A 10,563-nucleotide genomic window follows, 5' to 3' on the forward strand; every position below is an offset into this window, starting at 1 on the left:
TAATATGAAAAAATAAGAACCAGTGATAGTTCCTACTTGAGTATCTGTGGGTTTATAACGCTAGAAATCGGGTTTCCATACCCATGACGGGCACAGTACAGATAGTCTACTGTATATCTTTGTTCTTAACAATAACCAAGCAGAAACATATACGAGTAAAGACACTAACGTAGGACTCCCCTACCTTCCACGGCCCGGTATGGCCAGGTGGTTAAGGCACTCGACTCGCAATCCGAGGAACGTGCTCGCTCTTTCAGCCGTGGGGGCGTTATATTGTAACGGTAAATCCCACTATTCTTCGGTAAAGGTGTAGTCCGAGAATTGGCGGTAGATGGTGAAGGCTAGCTGCATTCCCTGCTAAAATTAGAAACGGCTAGCGCAGATAGCCCTCGAGTAGCTTTGCACGAAATTCAAAACAAACTAAACTCCTTACCTTCCAGTGACACGGCGACATGTCCGTGAATTTACAACGCTAAAATGCTAATTTTGATAGCCGTAGTGTGCAGAGAACAGATAGCCCATCGTGTTGCTTTGTGCTCAGCTTCAAACAAAACCCTATACATGTAAAACCAGTGTCGTAGAATCTATACTAAATGAGCTAGCACTTGTACTTTTCTAGTCATTAAACAACAACTTCAAAGTATTTACTCTAATTGTTAGATTAGCATTATAGTTGTGTCTTATGCGAAGTAAAAACCTTCAAAAAGTAGTCTGGGATCTAATAGTACATATTCAATAAGATTGCAATAAACGACATCAATGTTTTCAATGAATTTATATTTGTCGAAACCAGTGACGTAGAATCTATACTAAATGAGTTAGCACTTGTACTTTTCTAGTCATTAAACAACAACTTCACAACTTCTCTTAATATTCTCTTAGCTAAATACACCCTGTTAAACTATATATATACACACCATACTAGTAAGATTAAACATGGTTTTCCTAAAAGACAGAAGCATATAAAAAGTCAATTTACAGTTCATTGGTAAAACGTTTATATTCTTTCACCACATGTACAAATAATATAAAACGTTCAGGCTACATCAGCTTAAAGGGATGTACTTTCGAAAAGATAAATAGCGCTCGTGCCCGTATATCCACGGCTGTGCATAATGAATATTATCCCCTTCCCTAACTAAATAACTTAGAACACGTAAACGTAAATAAATCACTAAAGAATTAGCTCTAGAAATCCCGTCTGATCTTTCCTCTAAACGTTTTTATACACCAACTTGCTGCTGGGTTACCGAGTCAAACACAAAGATGTGAACAAGTAATGCATGAATTCTGTAAGAAAAGAGCAAAAAATAATAAGCTATAACACATAACACATAACACACTTTGCATTTGTCATATCTAGTACCATCAAGGCCTTTCAGTTAATACCAGGACTCTAAACCGTAACTATATGTGCGCAATATATATATATAGCGCATACACAGTTACGGTTTATTTCCTGATGAGTCCTGGTTTATGTATATATATATATATATACATATAGTTTGCACCCCCAACTCCTCTGAGCCAATTGGTCAATCTCAACTATATTTGCATGTAAACACTAGGAACTAGGAAGGTCCTAAGGGGTCAAAGTTGAACTTAACCCTACTTCCATTTTGTAAAGCCTGTTGGATATTTACTCACAGCCTTACTGAGTCAATCTCAAACATTCTTGTCAGGCTGACACTTCAGACAATGTTGAATATTCTGAAGAAAGTCAAAGTTAAAGTATCAAAGTTACTAGATTGTTTGTCAGACAACCATGATGTTCTCATAGTCAGTGAAATATAAGGTGTTCAAAAGTGGGATCCAAACCTTTGGTAGATGTAAAATGGAAATGTTGTTTATGAAAGCTTTGTTATAATTTTAAAGTTCTGAGATAAAGTTAATGTTCAGGTTATTACTTTGAAATACATGATTGCTGCTAAACTTACATTTTATTAAGTTTAAACATTCTCCGTCAGTTGACAGGTATTTCAGCTTCGTTCCCTATAAATTACACATATACAAATATATACATATATATATGTATTCACTATACTAATTTGAATTCATAATTTTACCAAACCTCTTGTTACTGTTTCAATTTTTTTTAATATACACCTAATTTATATGTATTCGTTAAAACACCATTAAAACTGTTGTATAAAAGTTGGGGCCTCTAATACGTCACTGGCTAAATTTATTTGTTTTGTTTTTGAATTTCGCGCAAAGCTACACAATGGCTATCTGTGCTACCCGTCCCTAATTTTGCAGTGTAAGACTAGAGGGAAGACAGCTAGTCATAACCACCCACCACCAACTCTTGGGCTACTCTTTTACCAACGAATAATGGAATTGACCGTTAAATTACAACGCCCCCACCGCTGAAAGGACGAGCATGTTTGGTGTGACGGGGATTAGAGCCTACGATCCTCGGATTACGAGTCGAATGCCTTAACCGCCTGGCCATGCCGGGCCTAGAATTCAGGTACAACTCCTAATCCTAAACTACCGACCATGAGAAAGGCAAACACTAAGTAGCACCCTCTGCTATGAGGACATTATTCGAATCTTTAAGATAAATAGCTGAATTAGATTATTTTATTAGTATTATTATTTATAATTACTACTTAGTGTGCGAAGCATGTTCAATAGTGTTATGTCTCGAACATCGGACTTTGATCTGGAGCTCAAATGCTAAGCAACAGGTCAGGCCTGGTCTGGCCACAGGAATCTTATCTCAGTATTAGTCCTATATGTTTGTAGTACTTCGTTAGCTCTTAAAATTCTTGCAGTGATTATATGTTTGTTTGTTTGTTTTCTGAATTTTGCACAAAGCTAAACGAGAGCTATCTGTGCTAGCCATCACTAATTTAGTAGTATAAGACTAGAGGGAAGGCAGCTGGTCATCACCACCCACCGCTAACTCTTAGGCTACTCTATTATCAACAAATAGTGGGTTTGATCGTAACGTTATAACGCCCCAACGGCTGAAAGTGCAGGCATGTTTGATGTGACGGGAATTCGAGCCAACGACCTTCAGATTACGAGTCGAGTGCCTTAACCACCTGGCAATATATTAAATATATTATCACTTTAAGCTGATTAAGACCATGGAAAACACACTCTCTTGCCACCATTGTAATTTAGATAAAATACAAAAATGATTAAAACCTCATCTAAATCAGCATCATGATAGATATCTTAAATCAAATAAATTAAGTAAAAATTGAGACAAATTGTAGAAAAGCCCAAGCTGGTGTATTGATATTCACGTATAAACACTACTGTGGCAAATAAACATCAACAGTATTATGACGACGCGAGGAAAATGAAGTCGACGCTGTGTCATGCCTATTGATTTGTTCGCTACCCGATGTTGGTGAATATCTAGGTTAATATTATACGGTATCAACACGCGTCGTTTCCTACGGAAATAGATTTACTGAATCTTAAATTATATCGCTCCAATAAAGGTTACTATATCATTAACTTTATTGTGCGCCAAATCTTTGGAATTTTAAAGTGAAATATGTTAAAAACAAATTTAAAAAAAAACACGTAATATGTCTATTTTTGATATTTTGATAGAAACTTGGTTTACGAACAAAAATATAATTTAAACAGAAAATTACAAATCACCTTTTTAAAATATCCAATCTCTTTATTTCGTTGTTAACTATTATTGTTTAAAAGTAGTGCCACAGTTTATTAATACTAGAAACTCCAAATAGCAGCAAATAACACCAGGAATAATCAATTATTAAATTGTCCCTAAAAATATGTTTTAAACTAATAGAAACCTCGAACTGTGTAATTGTTATTATAAAAAAATAATAAAAATATTCAATTCAAATGATTTATGAAAATCTAATAAACTGAACAGCATTTATGACATGTAATTTAGAGATCTTCTCGTACTATTAAAATCGGTTACCCCCGCTAGTACAGCGGTATATCTCCGGATTACAATGCTAAAATCAGAGGTTCGATTCCCCTGGGTGGGCTGAGCAGATAGCCCGATGTGGCTTTTTTTATTAGGAAAAAAATTTCATTACACAATAAAATCGGCAATCATTATAATGAAATACGTATCTGATTTTTATTATCAATCATTATAAGTATATTATTAATAATTGTACTATAATTATAAGGTAGTCTAAAATTTAATCGGACGTTTTAAGCATGCGTAAAGTCATATATTTAATTATTTACGATCTCAAATAATAAGTGTATACAGACCAAAATTTCTTTTTCCCTGATCGAGATTGTTTCGTTCAGAAAAACCAGCAAATAAAAACATAACTAAACGAAACGTTTAAACTTCAAATTATTATAAATACTCAAACACAAACTGTTTTACCTAAAGACTCGGTAAACTGGTCAAGAAGATATATTTTTGTTTGTATTTACCATTTATTTACGGTTTCATTATTTTATCTCATTTTTCAACACAAAGTTTGTTTGTTTTTTTTTAATTTCGCGCATAGCTACACGATGGCTACCTGCGCTAGCCGTCCCTAATTTAGCGGTATAAGACTAGAGGGAAGGCAGCTAGTCATTACCACCCACTGCCAACTCTTTGGCTACTCTTTTATACCAGCTAATAGTGAGATCGACCGTCACATTATAATGGCCCCACGACTGAAAGGGTGAGAATGTTTGGTGTGACGGCGATTCGAATCCGCGACCCCAGGATCACGAGTCGAGTGCCTCAACCACCTGGTCATGCCGAGCCTTCAACGCAAAGAATGAAACACATCGTACGCTGGTAGTATATTCTTAATTTCATAATCACATCTAGAAACCTATAATTGCGGAAGGTTAAATTTTACTTACTGAACTAAATAAATCGTAAAATGTTTCACGTTTTAATACTTAAACGACATTGCCTTATTTTTTCCATAATTTGTTGTTGTTTGTATGTGTGTGTTGTTTTAACACTTTATATCATGTAATTTCCTCAATTACGACAAAAATGTTTAGAAGTTGGTTGGAGTATCTTTAGGAAGTGTGTGAAATTCCTCACGAAATTTTAAGAATTTCAATTTTTTTCCATAATTTTTTGTTTGTATGTATGTGTGTGTTGGTTAGCACTTTATTTTATGTCGTGTAATTTCCTTTATTACGACAAAAATATTTAGAAGTTCGTTGGGATATCTTTAGAATGTGTATGAAATTCCCAACGAAGTTTTAAGAATTTCAATATATAATTACTGTGATAAAATAAAGGCTAATCTTCATTAGCGATTTGAAAAGGTTCTTTAGACTAAAATTCAGTTTTGCGAGAATTAAAATAGTATAAACAAATTTCATAGTTAGACAACAATTGCTTTAAAACTAAACTTTGTATTTGGTTTACGGTAATGAGCTACGACAGTAAATCACTGAAAAAAAAGGGTTTTACTCACAGCCATGACAATAAAAAAAAGGAAAAGAAAAAAATTGTTTAACATGCAGACGCTTAGTCTGAGGACAACGCTAAACGTTACGTGAACGTCTGCCAGCACTTTGCGCGCCACGCAACTGACCAGCTCATGTGTATGTGAGCAATGTTGGAGACGTTGCTTAAAACATAGCCTTTTTTTTATCATTTCCTTAAACCTAATAATCAGGTAATCAACACAACCAGAAGCAGATCTGCTTCAAATATACTAAGCAAACACCTTACCTCTTGTATGTTGTTTAATTAATTTTCTTCTTATTTATACGGAGTAAGGAACCAAACGATTCTTTCCGCCATGTTGAATGTTTTTACAGACAGCCGAGGCTACTTTTTAAGAGTAATGAATCGAGTTAAGTATAGATGGCGCGGTCTTCAAATAAAAATGAAAGTGTACTATTTTTTTCTATTTTTTACATATTTTACACAACGTGGATTACACCAAAAGATTAAAATAAAGTTTATTTCGCACATTTTACTTTTTTCGTTATAATTTTGACAATAACGTCAAATATACGTCAATAACTATATACAGTTTTTAGTTGTCATGATATTTAGGCTTACCTGAAACACACGATCGCATATATCACATTGTGCAGTATTGCACTTAACAACATTATTATTATATCTAACTTACTGTAGTTCTAAAAAAAAATGTTGTTTTTGTAAATTTTGTTTTAATTTTTAAAAGAATTTCTAATTTGGGCATTCGCGTTATGTATGCAATTTTATTGGTGGAAGCAATCCAACAAAACGAAATGAGAACGTGACAGGTGCGTTAGCCTGTACTTTAGCTGCACGAAACCATTGGAGCACATGCAGCAACCCATGCTCCTCCTCTTTCGGTCTCGTGCAGGACGGGTAACTCTTTCACGAGGATAGCTTTAGGTCACCCTCGGCGTACAGAGAATGGTAGATCCCCTGATGTGGGCGGTCCAAGAAAGCCAGTAAAAGACGCCCTTCTAGAAGGAAACATTAATTTAATTAAAAAAAGCGTTGAAAATATAATGTACTAAATAAAAACAAAGATAGAAGTGTAATGTCGACACCGTTGAAATACAGTATACATCTTCCTTTTCACCAAACACTGCAGAGATTTTTGTATTGAATACTCGTAAATAATGCACGAGCAATAGCCGTATTAAATAATTATATATTTTTACTTCATATTTGCCAGAATTTTTCGTGTAAAGATTCGAAAAGGGTTATTTGCTCATTGCCGTCCATAAATTTGCAGTGACAGACCAAAAGGAAGGCAGCTTGTCCACCGCTAACTCTTAGACTATTTTTATTTTGATCAGTAGCAGGTTTTGATCGTCATTCTTATCACGTGCCTACAGGCAAGTCATGCAGAACTCATTTTTGCAGCAACGGGACATGTACCATTAACCCTAAAATTTAACTTCTGTGGATGTTAACCGTTAGGCTATGCACAGCCTAGTAAACTACACACATCTAGGAAGTTAATTCAAGTAGCTAAACTCATGCTTGAAAATAGAAAAACACGATGAGGGTCACCTGACCGAAATATTGACAAGATATTTGTTGTTTCCGCTCCTTAGTATGATTTTCACCTCTTCTTATCATTACCGAGCACGCTATACTAAAATGATTTTCAACATTCAAATTAGCGAGTCACTTGACAGTTACAACAGGTGTAAAGTCGTGGTGGAACGAGATGTATAATAACTACATTTTCAAATTGTCTGAAATTACCAAAAATGGATCGCTTTTAGCAATTGTGTGTAACGGCTGTTTCCGATCCAAAATATTCGTACACTTAAATTACAAAGATGTGCTTAGATCTTTCACTCAAAATTTCCATAACGGATATATGGATCAACATGGGGTACTAATACTATCCAACAAGAAATCTGCAACAAGTCGTGGTTAGCAAAGTGTGGCGTCTTCCAACAGATGAGAATCCATGAACACAGAGTTTAATGGTAAAAACCGCCCATGTGCCCTAGGGAACAGAAGGAACATAATCAAGAAGAACTTCCATCTGGAAACGAGATCAACAGGGAGTGGATTCTCCAAGACACGGCTTCCACTCATACCTCCCGTTCAACTATAACATATCTTAAGCAGTATGAAACAAATATTCATGCTATTCTATTAAAAACATACCGGTCAAGTCACCATATCCTGCACTTATGGAATTCTTCATGATCGGACTATCAAAATAAGAACTACGAGATGGATTATGGAAACCATCGAGTGATACGCTTTAGACATAATAGCCTTACGACTAGACTTTTACAATGGAAACTACGCTACAAAACTTTTGCCAGTAGCCACAGTCGTCAGATAGAGCACGATTGATTTTAATAACATGGATTGTAACGACCTGGTAATGCTCTAAAAATCGAACTTATATATCACATTTAACCTCTGCATGTGTAAGTAAAATGTTTCGGAAGTGAAATATCTTGTCTCGTGCATACGAATAGAAGACTGCCCTTAAAAATTATGTCATTCTTGTTCTTATCACGTGTTAAATCATGCAGGCTAGTATGTAATATATATACGTCAGTTATAACTCTCGTCCATTTACCAATGTCCAAATCATTTAATGTATGTGTATATATATATGTGTGTGTGCGTGTGTGTGTATATAATTTTAATGTTTATTTTCAACATCTTGTGAACTATAAGAATACTATTTATGTACATTTAAAAAGTTTAAAAACTTTACGATTATTAGTACATTACTAAACTGATTAATGAATACATTAAACTCTTATTTATAAATAATCTGAGGTTTCGAAGTGAATATGCTATATTGACTTTTAACCTCTTGTCCTGAGGAGTTCTTTAAACGTATATCTAACTTTTCGGGTAAAATTGAGCTTAAAGTTATTAACATAACCAACCAAGCCTGCGTGAATAAAAATTATTCCAGCTAGTGTGCCCAATTAACTAAAGTTTATTAGATAGTTTGTTTATAATTAATTATAAAGCTACAGAATGGGCTATCTGTGCTCTGCCCACTGCGGGTATTGAAACCCGGTTTCTAGCGATGTAAGTCCGTTGACATGCCGCTGTGCTACTGTTAATTAGACACAGGCGCCTGTTCTGCTGAGTTGTGACTTATAAATATATACATAAAGTCGAAAATATCCTTAACAGTGAGAATCTTCTATCTCACAGCAATCATGATTTTATATTTAAAACGTGAATTGCACATCTGTTTATTAATTCAGACCCCGTGTCAATACATGAATAGTCTCATACGTACGGTGTGCAAACCCTCGATCTGTATGCTTCCCAAATCCCGGAATTGAACTAATACTTCCCCCACCGGAAGGATAAAACTAATATTCCTGCTTTTGTTTTATATTTTCTTTGTTCTCGGGATTTGTGATGTCCTCCGCTAGTACAGCGGTAAGTCTATGGATTTACAACTCCAAAATCAGGGGTTCGATTTCTCTCGGTGGACACAGCAAATATCCCATTGTGGCTTTGCTGTAAGAAAACACCCACAAACACCACACAGTGGTGATACTTGACTTAACTGGATGAACTTTTATACCAACTTACTGTACTATCTAACTTCCAATAATGTGTTTTGTCTTCAAATTTCCAAAATATTGTTACAAGACACAGTTAATAAACTAGTTTGCAGCTTAAGCCTTCAGGCTCTGGTAGTTTAACAAATTAATTCACCGAACGTGTTTTTATGTTCTTTAATTAATATAAACTGCGTAAAAAATCGTTTTCTATATTTTGTAATTTCCACTAATATACCCGCATTTGAACAGATTTTTAATCAATGCGTTTTTTGTTTTTTATTAGACTTTATTAAAAGCTACTAGAAAACTCTGTAGTCGAGTTTAATTGCTTACACAGTGAAAACTGAACGAGCCTTCTTGCTTAATGATACTGACGCAATAACACGTACATAAAAAATATATCCGTTTCAAGAGTTCTTAGGGCAAGTGTGTTTTTTTTTTTAATTTCGCGCAAAGCTACACGAGAGCTACCTGCACTTAGCCGTCCCTAATTTAGCAATGTAAGACTAGAGGAAAGGCAGCTAGTCATCATCAGCCACCGCCAACTCTTGGGCTACTCTTTTACCGACGAATAATGGGATTGACCGTCACATAATAAATCCTCCACGGCTGAAAGAGGGAGCACATTTGGTACGACGGGGATTGAACCCGCGACTCTCACATGACGAGTCGAGTGCCTTAACCACCCGGCCATGCCTGGCCTCTTAGGACAGGTTAACAGCTTTAACAGCAAGACTATTTCTGTAGATATTTAAAGTTTTAACACCGTCTTGTGCTCCCATTATTTCTTTGATCATTTAAGTTAGATAAATACACAGATAATTTAATTACTTCTCAATATAAACAAAACTGAATCTTAATGGTGATAATATTTAGAATCTCGAAACAGATCCACTAAAATCCCGGGATTCCGAAAAATCTGCGCAATTACAACTAATACATACTAATATTCATGATTAATTCCCCTGAGATTTATAACACTTAACTCGAAGGTTCCTGGGCGGCAGGGCCAGGTCAATAAGGCACTCGACACATAATCTGTGGGTCGCGGGTTCGAATCCACGTCACACCAAACATGCTCGCCCTTTCAGCCGTAGGGGTGTTATTATGTGACGGTCAATCCCACTAGTTGTTAGTAAAAGAGTAGTCCAGAAGTTGGCGGTGATGACTAGCTGCCCTCCGTCTTGTCTTACACTGCAAAATTAGGGACGGCTAGCGCAGATAGCCCTCGTGTATAGCTTTTCGCGAAATTTAAAATAAACAAACTAGGGCTCGTTTTCGCGGTAGACTTAAGGTTTTCAAATTATTAAACAGTTGCTCTTTATGAACAGGAAGAATTATGTTATTTGACACGAACAGAACATAACTGATTCATAGGAGCTGAAACATAAAACTTCCCTGTTTAAAGGACGTCTTGTTATTTTCTTAGTGTACCATTACGATCAACACATATGCATTACTAAGTACTAAATCATGTTATTGACTGTAGAAACATGACATATTTGAAACCTGTTGAATACTAATTTCACTTTGTATTGTTATGGTATATCATATTTTACAAGACGACGATATAGTTTTTCTAGTTATTATGAAAGCAAAATGAAATAACCAACTTTGTTA

At 35.3% G+C, this 10,563-nt stretch overlaps 1 protein-coding gene across 2 annotated transcripts in view; it reads right to left on the reverse strand.

The window, feature by feature from the left end:
• LOC143230575 (zinc finger protein rotund-like) overlaps nucleotides 1-5,752 on the reverse strand; it is a 288,029-nt gene extending 282,277 nt beyond the window's left edge. Inside the window, exon 1 of one of the 2 annotated variants that reach the window (XM_076464373.1) lies at nucleotides 5,657-5,752. The gene's annotated coding sequence lies outside the window, so the exon portion shown is untranslated. The remainder of the gene's footprint in view (nucleotides 1-5,656) is intronic. The other variant, XM_076464370.1, reaches the window with a different exon arrangement.
• Between the last annotated feature and the right edge of the window lie 4,811 nt (nucleotides 5,753-10,563).

Source organism: Tachypleus tridentatus, chromosome 10 (assembly GCF_004210375.1).
Source record: "Tachypleus tridentatus isolate NWPU-2018 chromosome 10, ASM421037v1, whole genome shotgun sequence".
In the NCBI taxonomy this organism is placed as follows: domain Eukaryota; kingdom Metazoa; phylum Arthropoda; class Merostomata; order Xiphosura; family Limulidae; genus Tachypleus; species Tachypleus tridentatus.